Source organism: Larimichthys crocea, chromosome XXIII (assembly GCF_000972845.2).
Source record: "Larimichthys crocea isolate SSNF chromosome XXIII, L_crocea_2.0, whole genome shotgun sequence".
NCBI classification, from domain to species: domain Eukaryota; kingdom Metazoa; phylum Chordata; class Actinopteri; family Sciaenidae; genus Larimichthys; species Larimichthys crocea.
In genome coordinates this window covers 4,070,137-4,087,512 of record NC_040033.1, presented here as the reverse complement: position 1 = coordinate 4,087,512, position 17,376 = coordinate 4,070,137, and the positions used below count along the sequence as shown (strand labels likewise).

The following is a 17,376-nucleotide window of genomic DNA, read 5'->3' as shown; positions in this document are numbered from 1 at the left end:
CTGATCAATATTTGCAACCAATACATACCTACAGTAAAATGCAGTGATGAAATGGCTTTAAGCATTAGTTTAATTAAATGCTGCAAAAGAGAATTTCTCATCATAATCTCTAAAGAATAAATTATAAATAAACACAAGAACTACCCATTTGTATAAAGTCAATCAAAGTTGTATTGAAATTTGAGTCCCTGTCCTCGGTTGGTAGTTCCAGTTCAGTAGCACCAGATGGTGGTGCAGAAGTTGCTCAGCATTTTGTTCTTCTCATAAACTGCTGAGATTCACTGAATGCGTACTCATTGGGAACAACAGAGGTAGTAGGCAAAGAAGATCTTGAGGATTGTATTCTGCTTCACCTTCAAAACACTGAACTGCTCCTGTCAGTCCACTCTTTGCCTGTCCGTAACACAGTAGCTTTTAGTCCTGAGTAGATATTACTTATGACCTGTAACCAATCAGATTACACTGCAGACAGAGAGAGGCGGCATCAGAACCAAAGTAGCACATTTTAAATACACTTTTGAGCTGCTGTGTTTGTATGAGTTTATATGCATGGGTTAGGATGGAAGGAGTACTATGAAAAGGCACTCGTTTGTGTATGTATTTGAGTGTGCTTGTATGTGGATTCTTTAGGTGTTTGAATGGTTTTGTTGCTATAAATTGCACTTGTTTCTCAGTTGGCCCCGGTATCTGTTTGTGTGTACAAAACATTTGGCACACACAAGCTCATGTTTATGTTTGAGCTGCTATGTGTGAGTGACCTGACTACTGTTTGCTGATAAGTCCATGTTGTATTTTGTGTGTCTTGCAATTTTTTACTGCCAGATTTCTTGTTGTGACGAGCATGGAAGTGCAGAGAATGCAGTATGGTACTTTTGGTTTGTGTCCAGGTTGTATTAACAGACTAATCTATAACTGGGCTTAGACTTCAGTATTTGACACATCCAAGTCAAAAACATATGTGAACAGTGTAGCTGAATGAACCTTTACAGGAAAATGTACTTCAGAGGAAAGTAAATGGGGGAAGCCCTTGGAGAATTGTCTGCAGTAGCAAGAGTGTATTTATGTCCACACACATGCCAACTGGACCAGGACCAAGTAAGAGGACACTGGTCATGGCAACGATAGAAATCTTCCATGGTGATAAAGAGCTGCCATGGTAATAAAGTCAGCAACTCCCTGGGCTATGGCCAAAGCATCAGCTGGACATTTTCCACCTGTGGGAGAGAGTGAGAGAGAGAGATCGAGAGAGCGAAAGAGAGAGTGAGAGAGACAGAGAAGGGGGGTTGAAACAAACTGAGGGTAAAAAGAGGGCAAGATGACTAAGAGGCAGGAAAACAGTACCGCTCTGAAAAGTGAGGAAAAAGCAGTGGGTGAGAGGTGGGAGAAACACAGAGTGAGAGAGTGGAACAGTGACTGTCAGAAAGTGTGTTTCTCACATAATCTGAAAGCGTTGCTGGTGGTGAGAGAAAGCAAGTAAAGAGGAGAGGGAGAAACAGAGAGATGGCGCCAGCTGTCTCATGATACTTCTGAGGAGTGCTGCTTTGCCAATTCATCTCTCCCCTCTGCACATTTCACTTTCCACTGTTTATACTGGAGACACCAACAATCTGCTTTACAAAAGGACCTCGTAAAAGGCTACAACTCTGTATATAGAATTGCAGCGGTGTTGTAATTTCTGCTCCACTGACTATGTTAACGAGAGTCCACCATGCTAACAACACATAGTTAAAGGATTTGGAAAGAACACTTAATGCCTGCAAGAAGTCTTGTGCCAGTGTAGGCTGGTAGCTGTGAAGCTGCTGTTAGCATACTGAGTGCAGTACCTTGAACGTACCATGACATTCTAGACAAAAGATAAATTACCATAATAACAAAAATGTCACACTATAGTTTGTAGTTTTAGGAGGGAAGTGATTCATGTATTCTGATTTAAATATCCATATAAATAGAAGCATTAAAAGGTGGTCTGTGGGGGGTAGATGAGCGTGGCCCAGCAAAGCAACACTCATCCCCAAACAACATCATATACTTTTAAAAACTATGGAAAGTGTCTTCCGGTCTGTTTAATACAAAGTGCACCAAGAGTTTTTCATGCAAGGAAGAATAATAATACATTCTGGATACTTAATGCAGCAGCTTAGCTCTACCTAAAGTCTTGTAGATTCAAATTTCATATTTACATTTAACTTATCCATGAAGGGTCAGCAGAGCATGCTCCATGTCTGCACTGTTGCACACAGTCTCAGACATAACAGCTGAAATGATGGTCAAGTTTTTCCTCAAGCGCACTACTGGTTAGCTTTCTACCATCACATTTTTCTCACAGCTTCCAATGACAAAGACATGACTTTGATTTACTCGTACTGTAGACAAACTAATTGCATCATTCACGTTGCCAACTTTGAGCATCTGTTGTATTCCCAGGGATGTGTGTAGTGAATTCTGAATGTGATTCGTATCCACAGTTGAATTCACAGTCTCACCCTTCTAATGATGAAACTGTATGAGGTGAGGTGCGGTGCTGGTCTTCATTGGAAGAGGTGTACATAGTCAACCCTAGAAGTACAGGTCAAAGAATTATTATTTTTTCAAAGGAAAGCTGTAATGGATGTATTTTCATGAAATGTTGACAAATGAACAGCCAGTCAGAAACAAGTATCTTCTGTGGCCTTTAGCTGTAACTATGAAAACTGAAGGTTGATTCCAAATCCTGGTGTACTCACAGCACTGTAACTGCGTTGCAACAAGTAGGAGAATAATTTGGTTTTGGAGGAGCCTTGTGTTCTCTCAGTGCTTCGTCTCACAAATTGACTACATGCCCACGAAAACCCTGCAGTGTCTTCTGCATGCTCGCAGTAAGGAAGTAATGAATGTTGGGAGGACTGTTCAAGCTGTTCTCATCTACTGTGGCATTGTGACTGAGCCCAGTTGACTATACACTCATGTACACCCCACGAAAATGTGTGACTCTTTCAACAAATTTTTTTAATATTTGGATATGGAGATATTTCAGCATAATTTTGTCAGTATGAATAGTTAAAAGTAATATCATCTAGTTAGATCAAGTTAGACTTAAAATGTATGATTGGAAATAAATCCACTGTTCAGAAGATCATATGCACATGGAGAAGATTGTGTTCTGTTTACATCCCTCTCCTGAACAGAGAGAGCCATCACGGAGGTAAAAGAGGATGTAGAGATTGAGCCTAGTGAGGTGGGTATCTGGGGAGACACTCAGGCACCTGCTGAGCTGAGTGGGAGATGGAGCTGACTATATGAGTTGGTGTTGGTTGAGGGTGTTATGGGGGGGGTTTCAGGACTATCCTTTTGTCTTTCAAAGTGACTCTAACTCATTCAGGTTGTTGGCCAGGCGCAGGTCGTTAATGGAGTGGGGGGCTTTAGGTTAGTGGTTGGCGATCTGTCTGAGCCCCTTCGTACACACACACAAGCACTGCATCTATACAGCAGGCATATGCTTCTCTATGAATGGGGAGCTGTGTTTGTCATGTTGCCATGGAGTTTGTAGAGAGGCCCTCATCATGTTGTCACAGTAACCAAAGGACACTCTTATGACTGGATGGAACAATTTCTCCAATGTTTTAGCACTCTTCCTCCACTGGACACATTTCCTTTCTGAGGGGGGTGTTTCTAGGTGTATACTATCGTCTAGTGCAGTATTATTGATATATTGTAATTTACCTCTTCTGTCTACTAGATAATGCATTCTATAGCTTACTGTCATTATTTTACATTGCACATCGAAGCTTCTCTGTCTTTGTGTTGACCCAAAGCTTTTTTTGGTTACTAAACTCCCCATTGATTTGTACTAAATTAAAGAAAGGTAAATTCATACAAAATTATGCCCAGGAAGGGAGTTTGTTTTCTGTGTGTGTGTGTGTGGGGGGGGGAGGGGGCAGATACTCCTCTCTCTCAATCATAGTCACACACACTGGAGCTCACAAAGACACAAACACAGAGTCTTAGGTAACCCCAGCAGGACACCTTCAAGCCATCAGTGAGCTGCTGATCGAACACTGTGGACACGTCTCATCCATAATGCACACAGGGAGGAAACACTATGCCACCTCCTCTTGTCCCCTTTGCCTCCTTCCCCTCTGTTTCTCGCACCTCCCTCCTCTTGCAAAGGCAAAAAAGGTAAAGAAAAGCAATCTAAGCAATGAGTGTGCAGGCATGTGTATACGTGTGTGTACTTGGAATAGTCCCATACATGCATCCACACAGAGAACGCACACACACATGCGTGAACACATTGCATGCACACTCACACATGCTATGAGCACACACAGGCTTCATCCAAGCCCATTTATCTAGTGCCAAGCTTAGGCATGAGCCTTCACAATGATGGATCTCCCTTCTCACGCTCGCACTCAATTGTCCGACTCCGATTGCTCACCAGCTTAATCAATCATGCTCTCCAGGTAAAATGCAATAGGAAACATGCACACATAGACTGGACATGTAGAGGGTTTGGTACATGGGCTACTGCCACAGCTGGGTATTACCTGTAAGGCTTTGAATCCAATTGATGGCTGACATATCTCTATGGTTTAATGTTGGCCTTTGGTTCTTAGGGAAATATGGTGGTAACTGGGAAGGAGAAGGAAGGTGAAACAAGAGCCAGGTGTCTTTGTTCTTTTGGATACAGAAAAATAGTAGGTGGGAAAACTGTCTATAAACAGTTTAAATTGGGTAGATATTCTTTATTATTTGTCTAACACTTTCATGCTAAAACCCTCTATCGGAATCTCAGTCATTCTCTCTGTAACTCACATCCTTATCTCCTTGTTTCTTATCTTTCTTTCCTCATTATGTCGTATTGTGTCTCACTGTTTGTCTCTCTCCCTTCTTTCCTCTTGGCTCTTGTTGCAAAGCCTCACTATCTCTGGCTTTTCCTCTCTCCCATTTCATCGACACTCTGTCTTTAACTTTCTCACGGCCTCTGTCTTTCTGTCTCTCTCTGCCCCTCCACCAGTGAAGAGAAAATATTGCTTGCCATCAGCCTGAAACCATGTGACAGTGTGGGTTCCAATGCAGGTTGTCTGTATCAAGAAGCTATGAAGACAGCCATCATGACCTAGATCAATTTAAGGATGTCACTGCTGTCAGTGTTGAGCTGCTGAAGCAAGTCTGAATCCTATTTCAAGAGATGTCTTTCTGTAAGTTCAGACAGACGACAGAAATCCTTTGAGTAGTGTTAGCTATTTGGTCCAAAAGTAAATATTTCATACAGGACATTTGGACAAGATCTTTGTTGATTTGCTTCTATTATTCTTGTGAGAGACATAACTAATGCTTGTAACTATAGCAGCATTTATGACAGAGATGGTGAACAGCTTCATTTACTCATTTATTATTGCCACTGTGCTGGGGTGAGGGTTATGCCTTAAATAGATACCACAGTTGAAGATAGAGAGGAAACAGGGGAGAGGGGGACAGGGGATCATATGCACCCAGGCTGCACTTGACCAGGCAAAACTGATATCCAGATTCAAATTGCAACTGAAAAAGTGGATCAGTGCATCCTCTAGTTAGCCCTATTTAGCAAAAATATTTGGCAGACAGAGGTCAGAGGGAAGGACAGACAGATGGAGCTGTTAAGCTGAAATGCCACATTAAAGACGTGTTAACGTTAACTGTCCAATGGTCAGGACATCATGCCCAATCCTGTGCACATCAGTGAGCACTCTTTAACACTGTTCTCATCTCTCAAGTTTACCTTCCATCTGCTATAAAAGCTCTGATTGCCCAGAGCACCTACTCTAACTGGACTCAGCACCATGAGTCCATGTTGCTGTTTCCTTTGTTGAAAAGGGGCCACATACTTGTGGCGATCAACTTAGGAGAAAAATTTCAACTTTATTTGAAGGAAAAAAAGATTAGTTCACAATGACATTAGCTTCAGTCACTGCTTACCTGGGAATCCCCTGAATCGATTGTATCAGAGCCTCAACCTATTTGTCTTCTACATTTTTTTTTATCAAGCTTGAACATAGTCGCACACTCTGTACCTCTTTATCATGCTTTTAATGACTGAAACCAATGATCTTTGTTCTAAGGTCGGGAGGCAGCTGTGTCAACAATACAATGTCCTTTATCTCAACTGAATAAAAATCAGCCGTCTCCCTCTTTTGGGTAGCACTAAGTTGGTGTGCGTCTGCACATCACATGCACCAAGGCAAATCTTAATTTCCTCAACAGCTGCACTGTATGATGAGCATGATACTTCCTGCAATTAAACATGCAGTAAATCACTAATACACAATAGTTACACATTCATTTTTATGATATATAATATGGAAACCTAAATCCCCAACAGCCTTCTAACTGTGTCATTAGGGTCTTTTGGACGTAAAGTAAGCATCTAAAAAGTATTAGGAATAAGTTTCAATCCAGATTCTGTATCTTTCAATTTAAGTTTCTGTGTCTATTCCTGACATGGGTTTGAAGTGAGCGTGGTTCTCCTCCAACATTTATTACACAAATAATTCTGTGAACCAATCATAAAGAAACAAACCCTCTCTGCTCTGACTCAATCTACATTTATTATTGTCTCTTAGTTATACAATTTCCTGACAGTTTATTACAGGTCATCTTAAATGTCATTGACTCATAAAACATACTACATTCAGATGTGACAGACGCAAAATGAAACTCACTAAAACATCTTGGTTAGTCTTTCCACTGTTCCAACAATCACCAGCTCTGATGTGGTCGATCCTCAATTCACAGAGTAAGATGTAAAAATATTCAAGTAAAAGGAGTCTGGTCTGATGGCTTTGAAGAGATGGCATCAGTTCCAGAGTCTGGTCTGATGGCTTTGAAGAGATGGCATCAGTTCCATTGTGGAAAGTCTTGTCTGATGGTAAAGTAAAGCGGTGAAAGTGTTCTAAATATAGAATCCTTAAACCTAAAATACGTGTTTCTGCTCCCCCATCCACAGCAGTACATTAATCAAAACAGAATCTGCCACACCTACACAGGCTTTAGAAATCATCTTAACAGCAACATGAGCTGCTCATGAACCAGGTTTTCTAATAGTTATGACTGTATATCTTTACTTAGATTTTGATCCTTAATGAGATGCTCCATGGCTGAATGTATGTTTGTACCATAAAATGAATTAAATAACCATCTGGTGCCAGGTGACTGAGTGCACAGACAAAGCATTAAATCGACGGGAAAAAAACTTTTTCCATCTTATGTGACTATAAACTGTGAACATTATTTGTGTTGTGGGTCTTGAGGACTAGCAGGTGTCTATCAGACAATGTGAGTGCCCTAACAGCATTGTGCTGTAATAATGCAGTGAGCCCAGAGGAGCAGGCTGTCCTGTGCGACTTGGGGGGGACTCTTGATTGCCTAGCAGCGGTAGCTAAGCAAAGCACTTAGAGACCTGCAGTCTCTCTGGAGAGGTTAGCACTCTATGCCGATGACTGCTGCGGATGATCCCACCTCCAGCACAAAAGCACAACGCACACAAACAGACACACAAACACGACTAATGCTGTCATCTGTCGCCCACACAGCAAGTTCTATTAGGCTTTGAACTGAAGGGAGAGGCGTCCATTTTCAAAACAGAGATGGAGAGCGTTTGTTTCAGCACAAATGAACAAGTTAATGGCATGAACTTGCACATACTCTGTACATGATGTAAGAGAATAGAGGAGGGAGATGGCAGGGGAAAGACAGAGGGTTAAGGTGACAGATAGGAAACTGGATTCAGACCAACTGCATTCTCAGAACATGATCTGCAGCTTAACACACGCTGTATTACCATGTAATATAAACCCCTCACTACAAGTCTACTGAGAGTGGGTAGTATGTGTTAAGTAACACTTTGAATTAGATCACAAAGCACCAAATTGAGGAGCATCAAGATCAAATGACATGTCACTCCAATTCTACTCTTTCAATGTGAGTCCTGGAGTCTGTGTACTGAGCTCACAGTGTGTAAGGTTTTTTTGATGACACTCAAATAATGAATCATGACACGTCGAAGTGTGATAGCGCTGCATTGTGTGTCTGCCTCATTAGTCACCCAATGTGCTGTACCAGGCTGATCTGCATGCTCACACACACACACACACACACACACACACACACACACACACACACACACACACACACACACACACACACTCTCGTACACAGTAAAGGGCCAAAGATTAGAAGCCTTACACCCTCCAAATCACTGTGGGCATCAACAATAATACATCCTCTAGGTAATCTGTGTGTGTGTGTGTGTGTGTGTGAAATAATAGTTAATATCCATGCTAAGTACACAGTAGTGAGCCTATTCAGTTGTGGAAATTTAATTCAATTCCAGCAGTTAATTTAATCTAGCCCTGGGAAGTGGTTTATTTAAATATACTTGTAATCTTTTTATGAGGGGAATCGGCAGATAATCTCTCACTCAGGTTGGAGGACCAGGTTGTAAATTCACTGATGTCCTTTTGTACAGTATAGACACTTGGACAAAGATGTCCCATGCCCCTTTAATGATATAAATGAAGTGAATTGACTTCCTAATCACTGTGTTTTCATAGTTTTTTATTCAAGTCTGATTCAAACCACAGCTGTGTTGTGAGGATTTTGGCCAAGCTGACCTGATTTGCTGTTAAATGTCAAGCTCTAATATATGCTAAGTGAACCACAGCCTGTTTTTTCTCTGCACTTATTGTGTCTTGCTTAAATGTTCCTGAAGAAACAGCAGTGTGTCTAACACGTCACATTTTGTGTTCTTTGTACACATGGCCCTTACTTGCATGGATGTTATAGAACCAAATTGAAGATCAATAATCACTTGGTCCCTAGAAAGCATTTGTTATGTATTTCAGTCTAATATGATGCTGCACATGAAAAGAAACACTGCAGCACGTCAGGCTACTGATGTGACCTGCTCTTATATTTCACACATGTACGCACATTTCTCTTACTTAAAGCTACGTAAAAATGCAAACTATAAACATACATGTGAATATACTTGTGTGCCTCACCCAGCACTGAGAACTTTTAGTAGAATTGGTAGTATTATCACACACATGCACATGCACATGCACAGACCTTTAAAGCCTTGAGGTTCGCTTTCCTGTGACATTACTGGCTGGATGCAGGGAGACCATTGTACTCATATGAATAAGGCTTGGCTTGAACAAGCCTCAGACGTCTCTCTGCCCGTGTGTGCAAGCTCGATATAAATTTGCTTTCTAAAAGTGTTTTTTTTAAATACAGGTTTAGTTTACTACCCCAGAGCCTTAAAACTCCCTCTCCTCTTCCTCACTTGGAGTTACGCCCTCATACTCCTGCTCTCTCTGTGTGTTTGCTGCAACTCTACATCTGCATGCAAATTGAAACTGAAACTCCTGTTTTGAATTTGCAAACTTTGTTGATGTCAAAAATGGAAAGAAGTCTCTTCGTTCTCTCTTTTTGTACCGATTCTGAGCTTCTTCATAACAAAATCACATATTTCAAAACACGTTAATCAACATCTTTTTGAATGTGCCAGTGTTAGCCAGCTGGCTAACTGCAGTCCTTATTAATAAAAAAATATTACGTATAATAACTTTTTCAATATGTTAGCATTATTCTTAGCAGGTTATCTGTAAACATCCAGTCTACAAATGTGTTCAGCTTTGACATTCCAGGTATATCTCATCCTATAATTGAAAATGATGAAGAATAAACTTTGTTTGCTAATTAAAAAATGGGAATCTGTATGGTAACAGTAAAGTTGTCATCAGAGTGTGAACCACTTTCCTGGAGTCAGAGCTCATTATCTTTGGGTCCACTTGGGTTCAGGACTCTGAGTTTTTCTGTATTATAACATTAGTCTTGATGGCATATTGATTTGCCAAGAATGGAGAGCTGATAGACTTATGAAGCCTTGTCACTACTTGATGGACAATTAATTCACCAATCATCATGAAGGACCCCAGGCTAAAACAGACACACACAGGCAAGGCACTTGCACACTGCTCACAGATGTTGCGTTGTCTTTCCTGTGTGTCGACACATATTAGGCAAAAATAAACATTGTGGTATACCAGTTGTTGTTAGTCAGTTATAGTCTGGGTTAGCCATGCAGTGTTATTGCTCCACTACATGGGAGCACTATCATTAGTTACAGTGGAAATGGACCATGTTCACACACAATGTCATGAAGCAAATGTGTTGATTAGTGGAATGTAGCAATGTGCGATATGTCATCGGTTACGATATATTGTCAAAAACATTCCCCACAGTAAGAATATGTCATCCCCCAATAAAAATGATAAATTCCCATTGATGACGTATATATGTGCACGACACACTCTCAGGCCAACACACATATTGACAAACAGCTCTTTCCTCACGCTCCAGTTGCCAATAACAAACTCAGCGAAATAAAAAGTTTGCCTTTATTATTATTTTGGTGATAGATTATTGTGATAAATACCAGAAATTATCGGGAAACTTTTTTTTCTAGTCCATATCGCCCATGCCTAGTGGAATGAGCCAAAGACAGATCCTCATTGGGTTCAGACAGCATCTCATTGTAGATTTAGACTGTGCCAAAGCAATGTCCAACAATATAGTGCTTGTGACCGTAATATGTCTAGAGAATACAGAATTCAAGCTTATGCTTGTGCCCTGCTACATTGTGTCGTCACCTGTGTATTTTAGCCATTTCAATGTGCTCCCTTGTATCAAATGGTTAAGTGGTATGGTGAATTACTGACATTTATGTTACTTATTTATTGACAGTATGCCAGTTTTTCAGCACTTTATCTGATACACTAACATAAAGGGTTATGGTCAATGAGACGACAATGTACCAATGTACTAAAAAACCTACCTAAAAACCAAGTTACACACCAAACCATGAATTTAGTGTACTGTTACACCACTAAACGTTTTCTCCCATTGTCCTTTCACTTTATGTGCAGTGCAGCAAGTTTTGTTGAGATGTTTCCAGGCTGCAGGATGTTCATGATGTCATCTGACAGAGATGTATCAGTACAGAGGTACAAAGCAGCTCTTGTTGCATTTTTATTATTCAGAGATTCTGTTTCGTCACATCAGGCTAAGCTGAATACACACTGTGTACAATATGTAAATGTTTCTCTATGTCTAAGTTCTCTTCTCTGTGTTTGTATGTGTGACAGAGAGAGGAGAGGACTGCTGTTGTGGAAAAGTCTCACTGGAAAGTGTGTGTATGTATGTGGAAAACCTTGACTGTAATATTAATAGGGGTATTCTGTCCACTTGCATGAATGCCTCTCTCTCTTACACATACACACATGCAGGCACACATACATATGTACCAGATTCAAAATGTTGTGTTCTGGAGATTTTTCTGTTAAAAGTAAAGCATTGTACAGAGTTTCTAATTACGGATGCACCGAAATGAAAATTTTCGGCCGAAACCAAATAAAAATTAAATAGTTGGCCGAATACCGAAACCGAATATGAAATGCGGTTGTTAAGTTTTTCACTATTTTTTTTACTATTGCATAAATAGCCTAGAATAAATTTGTAGACATGTTTTTTCAAAGAAAGTAAATGTTTATTTAATATCCTTCAAATATTCCAGTAGAATTTCCAGTTAGTATAATTATTATTTCATTTATACTGTTAGAAAGCCCATGTTGTTTTAATCACTGTTAATTTGTTCTTGAAAGAAATACTATTTAGTTTTATTATATTTCCGGTGAATTTCCATTTTTCCCACGTTCATGAACGCATCATAGTCATTCCGACGGTCGTTGAATGCACCTCGCATGTGTGACGCCGTTATGTAGAGAGTATATAGCTTCGCTAAAGAGCAGTGTATGATGTGTTTCTTGCCTGTGTTTTTCATATATCCTGCATCGTGGGTTTATTGTGTGTGAATGAGAAAAGAATCGGCAACCGTGGCCAGATCACTGCGCACGTTGTTTTTATTGCATCAATTGCGTCACGCCACTATTCGGCCACTTCGCCGAAAGCCGAATGTGGCATTTTTTGCAATATTCGGCCGAATACTTTCGGTTGCCGAATATTCAGTGCATCCCTATTTCTAATGTTCTAATTCTGACAAGACAACCACAACAACTATGTTCACAGGCTTGTAAAATAAGCTGGTTGTAAATCAGTTTTTAAAGAAATGCTGTAAGATCATATTTTTAATATTAGTCTTAGAGTTAGACTAATTGTTGTTTCAAAAGCAATACAGCAAGACATTACAATAGATTTACTAGAGCCGGTTCACAGTGCAATTTATAAAAGACATAAACTAATATTTTGTGATGTTACACATCAGATTGTTCACTGAGTCTTCTTGAATCATGCATCTACACTCCGTATGAGACCGGCATCCAGCAACACACCATGAATGAATGAATTTGATGAATTATTATTTTTATGAACTGCAATGCATTTGTACAAGTTATAAATACTTATTAATTACTTATGCTGTTTGGTGCATGATAAACATAATACTGGTGAAATAAGAATGAGACTGAAACAAGTTTGAAACAACAAGTTTGTTTTTTAAACAAAATTAGTGTTGCCACTGGTGACGACGCTGCGGCAGACTGGCCACTCGGTGCTTCTGCCATGGTGAGTGTGTTGTCTCGTGTTTGTGACTGTAAGTCGTGTGCGCGTCTGGGCGAGACAGAACTTTAGCTTGTTGTTTGTTTTGAATGTAGTATAGTAATCCACGGTAGTACCATCGTGTAGAATTTCTAGTATAGTAGGAACTGTTACGATTTGGCACCGCGGGGTACCGTGGGTATCGTGCAACTCTAGGATGCAGTGAGTCTGCCTCCTTCCCTTACTTGTCTTGTTAACCTACGCAACACTTGTCCATCTTGCTCACTGGTCCATATCTTTGCCACAGTGAAAGCCTGTTGTACTGCTTTAACCTGTGTCTTAATGTACATGTAGTGCTTACAGATATCCCATAGACCTCAGTACCTGCCTGTGGGTCATGAGATCAGATTAAACTAGTCAGATTAAACAGTACAATAACCTAATATAACATGATATAGCAACACACAACCTGTTTCATTTGTAAAGACATTGTTTCCTGATGTACAACCTTCCTGGGCTGTCACATGGTCATGGAAATACTTTATTTTATCTTTTAGCAAATTATTTTTGTGTCTGTGGCTATTATCAGATAAAGAATAGAACTAACAGAACTATTCTGGAAGGTGAGTGGGATCTCTGAGCAAAGGTAGTCCACAAATGTGGTACTCTAATACTTTTTGATTGGTTTGTAGCTAATTATAGGATTATAGGCCAAATGCTGCAGCAGGGGTGGAAGTGAACATTGGCTTTACCCATTTTTAGATACTGTAGATCATTCTGTGTGATGACTTGTTAGTAGGAGGCCATGTATGATACACTGCTTTAGGCTTTGCTTTAGAAACTGTTCCATAAAACCTGAGGAGACTTATGGGTGCTGCCATGGTGCCAGCTGAGCTCACCTAACACAGCACTCATCTTATCAAGAGTGATAGAAGGAGGCGTGTTAGAGACAGTGATAGGGTGAATAGGTAGAGCGGGTCCATTGTTATAGCTTTATTACTTCATTTGCCTGCATGGGCTCAGTCCATCAAAGCCTGTCAATCAGCCTGTGCCGTGCAGTGCGAGGTCTAATACCCGTCAGATGGGTTTCATTCGCCTCCATGGTGCAAACGCTCAAATGGCTGAGCTTTCCCAGTTGCTATTGCTGCTTCATGCTGCTAAACGCAGAAGGGAAATGTCATTGGGGCAGAATAATAATGGTAAATTGAGTAATATGTCATATTAAACAAAAGAGGCAATGTAGATTGGGATATATAAATGATATATAAAGAAACGTGTAATGTGTGCATTCAGGCGTGTATAATGAGAATAAGACTGAATTCTAATGAGTGTGCATTTTCCACATTTGTATGTGCAGACATGTGGTTGCTGTTTGTATGTGTACAGTGGTCCCTCGTTTATCGCGGGGGATACGTTCTAAAAATAACCCGCAATAAACGAAATCCCCGAAGTAAGTTTTACAATTATTATACATGTTTTAAGGCCGTAAAACTCCTAACCACACACTTTTATACACCTTTTTACACACATTTTGTACAGTACTCCCTTAGTTAATCAGGACGCAGAACACATGTGCGGTTCTCCCTTAGCCAATTTAGGACGCAGAACACAATGCGCGCTCATACTGTACAGTACGCTGTAAAAAAAAAGCATGCAAAATTACACTAAAAAAATCAGCGAAACAGCGAGTCCGCGAAAAGTGAACCGCGATATAGCGAGGGACGACTGTATATGAGGCTGTGTGGAATCGAGTTTATCTAGTGTTGAAATCCAATGTGAGACCATTGAACTGTTGCTTCACTGATGAAACTCAGGGAAACATTGGACTGAGGAAATGGCTTCTGTGAGGACTTGCTTCCTTGCTGTGTATTTGTGTGGATAAACAAAAGATTATCTAGAAATTTTGACTGCATTCCCACATCATTGTTTATTTGAGACCTCCTTGATAAGTCTGTGTGTGGCTGGCAAACCACTGTCCAAGGATTCCCCTCTGCTCCCTCCTTATGTTTTTCTGTCTCTTTCTCATAGTTACATTCACAGTTACCGATGCACACAAAAGAGGGAGGGAGATGTACAAATATGTGTGTCTGTGTGTATGCTTTGATCATACCACGCTGGGTTGCATCCCTCTGAAACTGTTGAAAGATCAAAGCAGTACTAGCTTGGCTTATGTTTTTAATCTTTGTAATTGAAGACAATATTTTTAGTCCCAAATAGGCAGAGTGACCTTTCACTGCAAGGACTGCATACTGAATGTGTCAGCTTTGTGCTTTCTCTGTCTGTAAAAGGAAGTTTGGTGCAGATAATTTTAGTGGTGCTTTTATTTAACTTTTTTGTGTTTAGCATACCAGAAATGCCCTTCTTATGAACTAACAGCATTTCTGTAAAGGCCAAAAGTAGAAGATGACATTTGTTAGGCTACCTGTAATTGCACACAGTTTCACAGAAAACTGAAAATATTGGAAATAAGTTTCAGTATTTTTTTCTCCATCTTCAATTCAAACAGCTTGGAAGCATTGTTAGCATTTCCCATAGACTTAGGGCTGTAGCTAGACTTGAGCTACTGTAGCATATCTAATGCCTAAAATCTAATTCTAATCTAAATATCCTTAAAATATTTTTTAAAAATAATTCAAATACAGAGCATGTGTGTATCATATTCATATTATTGTGTTCAGTTAATAATTCAAGTTTGTTTACCAGATGTTGCACTGTCATTATCTTGTATTTTCCCTTCTTTAGAGGTTCATTAAGAGGAGGCTTTGGTGCTTGTATATGATGCACAGAGAAACACAGCAGTGTGTGGGCTCCACTAACCCACCTTTCCCCACAGTGAGGATGAAACTGAAGGTAGTCATCAACATATAGCATTCATCTGCACCACTCTCATTTGTCACTTACCATTGTTCTACATAGTTGATAATAATGGATTAAACATTTGCTCTCTCTGTGTTGTTTCACTTCTGGAGAGCGCTGATGTCATTTACTGTTGCATACAGTACATTAGTATTGTGGGCCTGCTTATTTGCTGGCATAATAGTTACATTTCAATTAGAATTACCGCAGAGCCTCATTCCCAAGTGGCACAGTCCAAGGAAATAGTCTGAAACATTAGCTTTCATCTGGTCAAGCCTGATCAGAATAGTGCCTCGCCATCCTTCCCCTCATCACTCACTCTCACTCACTGTCTCTCTTGTGATTTTGCAGGCTCGCTCACTCACATATTTGTGTATTTCCTCATTTGGATAGCAGTGCACAGAGCAGTATGTGGGTTATTCATCAGCTGCACTGTGCTGGTCAGAGCAACGGGGAACACATTTCCAGTTTTTATAGAAATTAGTGCAATAATAATTGAAGTACTTCTGGTCCCATTGTGAGAACTTTATGTTATTAAGTCCTCTGTTTTCCATTTCTTCCCTTCCTACCTCCATCTTGTCGTGCTTACCAAAGAAGTAGTGAGGTGGGGCAGGAAAGTCTGACATCCAGCATCGACCTGGCCGTCCGCCTTCAGAAACATTAAAATGCAAAAGTAGCTGCAAGTTAAAGAAAGCCCCTGTCTCTGTTACAGACCTACAGGACAGGCATCAAATCCTACCTGTAACTTTTTCAGAGAACCAGAGAGATCACCACAGCACTGTGTGAGCAGAGTTTTCAAACCAGTATGTTCATGGCAATATATCAGTCTGCCCACTCACCAGGGCACCTCATGCTGTTCCCCCTGACAGAATTCTTTTTTTAGGCTGGCAAAGTGATTTTACTCTAGCAAAGACTTTCAGAAACTTTTAAAGAGTACCTGCAGTACCACTTTTTCCTACATATGTTCTTCATTAAAGTATGTGGTTACTGTTGTTTGACATAATAATTAGAGTTGTGAAAAGGCTTTGGAGATAAGTACTGCTTTTTTAAAAAGGAATACATTTGAATGACTATTTAAATAGTGATTGGAGAAGAGAAAACAATTATATTTGACTTCTGCCTTTGGCTTTTTTTAGGATGGTTTTCTTCCATAAATGTTCCCAGGAGGAGCCTTGATGATCATTTTTATCTTACAGAAGAAGAATAAAAATGAAAGAAGAATAAGAATAAAATATTGCATTAAAAAAAAAAGTGCCTGTTCAAAAGGGCCTTTGAACATTCAGAGTTCAAAGTTTATGCTGACCATGGAGTGCTGGCTCTGTTCCCTTTGACGTTCTACAGAGATGTATACAGTTTTAGATGTGCCTGCTTCTCAGGTGGACTGAATGCCATTGTTTTTGCATTCAAAGCAGTTGAGGTTTTCACATGAAACACTGAATGTCTGTCATCATATTTTATGATGCCATCATCCCTAAAAAAACAAAACAAAAACATCCTCAAACAGTTTGCCCAACAAGTGAACGAGAGAGAGCAGCGGTGGTTGATCTAGCTAGAGCGTGAACGAAGAGAGGGAGCAGTGTGAGCGAGAACAAGCAAGAGCTTTGGCAGGAGTATTACGTTAATCAATCAAATAAATACACTTACAAGAACACATGCTTGAGCTACTAAAGAATCTCTACTCATTGTATTGTTTCACATGGTTTGTTCTTTTCTCCTAACACGTGTGCTGTGCTGCTTTGGATGATGTCAACCATCAGTTCTTTGTTTCCCTCTGAAGTCCATTAGATCATTCGATTAGTACATGGGATAAGCCAGCAAAAATGAATACTACCTGAAGCTGTTGGCTGGCTGGTGTTGCTCTGAACCCCACTGAGAACCAGAGTCTTGTGTTTGCACACTTGATTGATAGTGTTGACATATTATTGTGAAAGTCTGTTAGGCGGATGT

At 40.1% G+C, this 17,376-nt stretch overlaps 1 protein-coding gene across 2 annotated transcripts in view; it reads left to right on the top strand.

Moving 5' to 3' along the window:
* kcnh2b (potassium voltage-gated channel, subfamily H (eag-related), member 2b) overlaps window positions 1–17,376 on the top strand; it is a 206,469-nt gene that overhangs the window by 27,580 nt on the left and 161,513 nt on the right. The window lies entirely within an intron of this gene.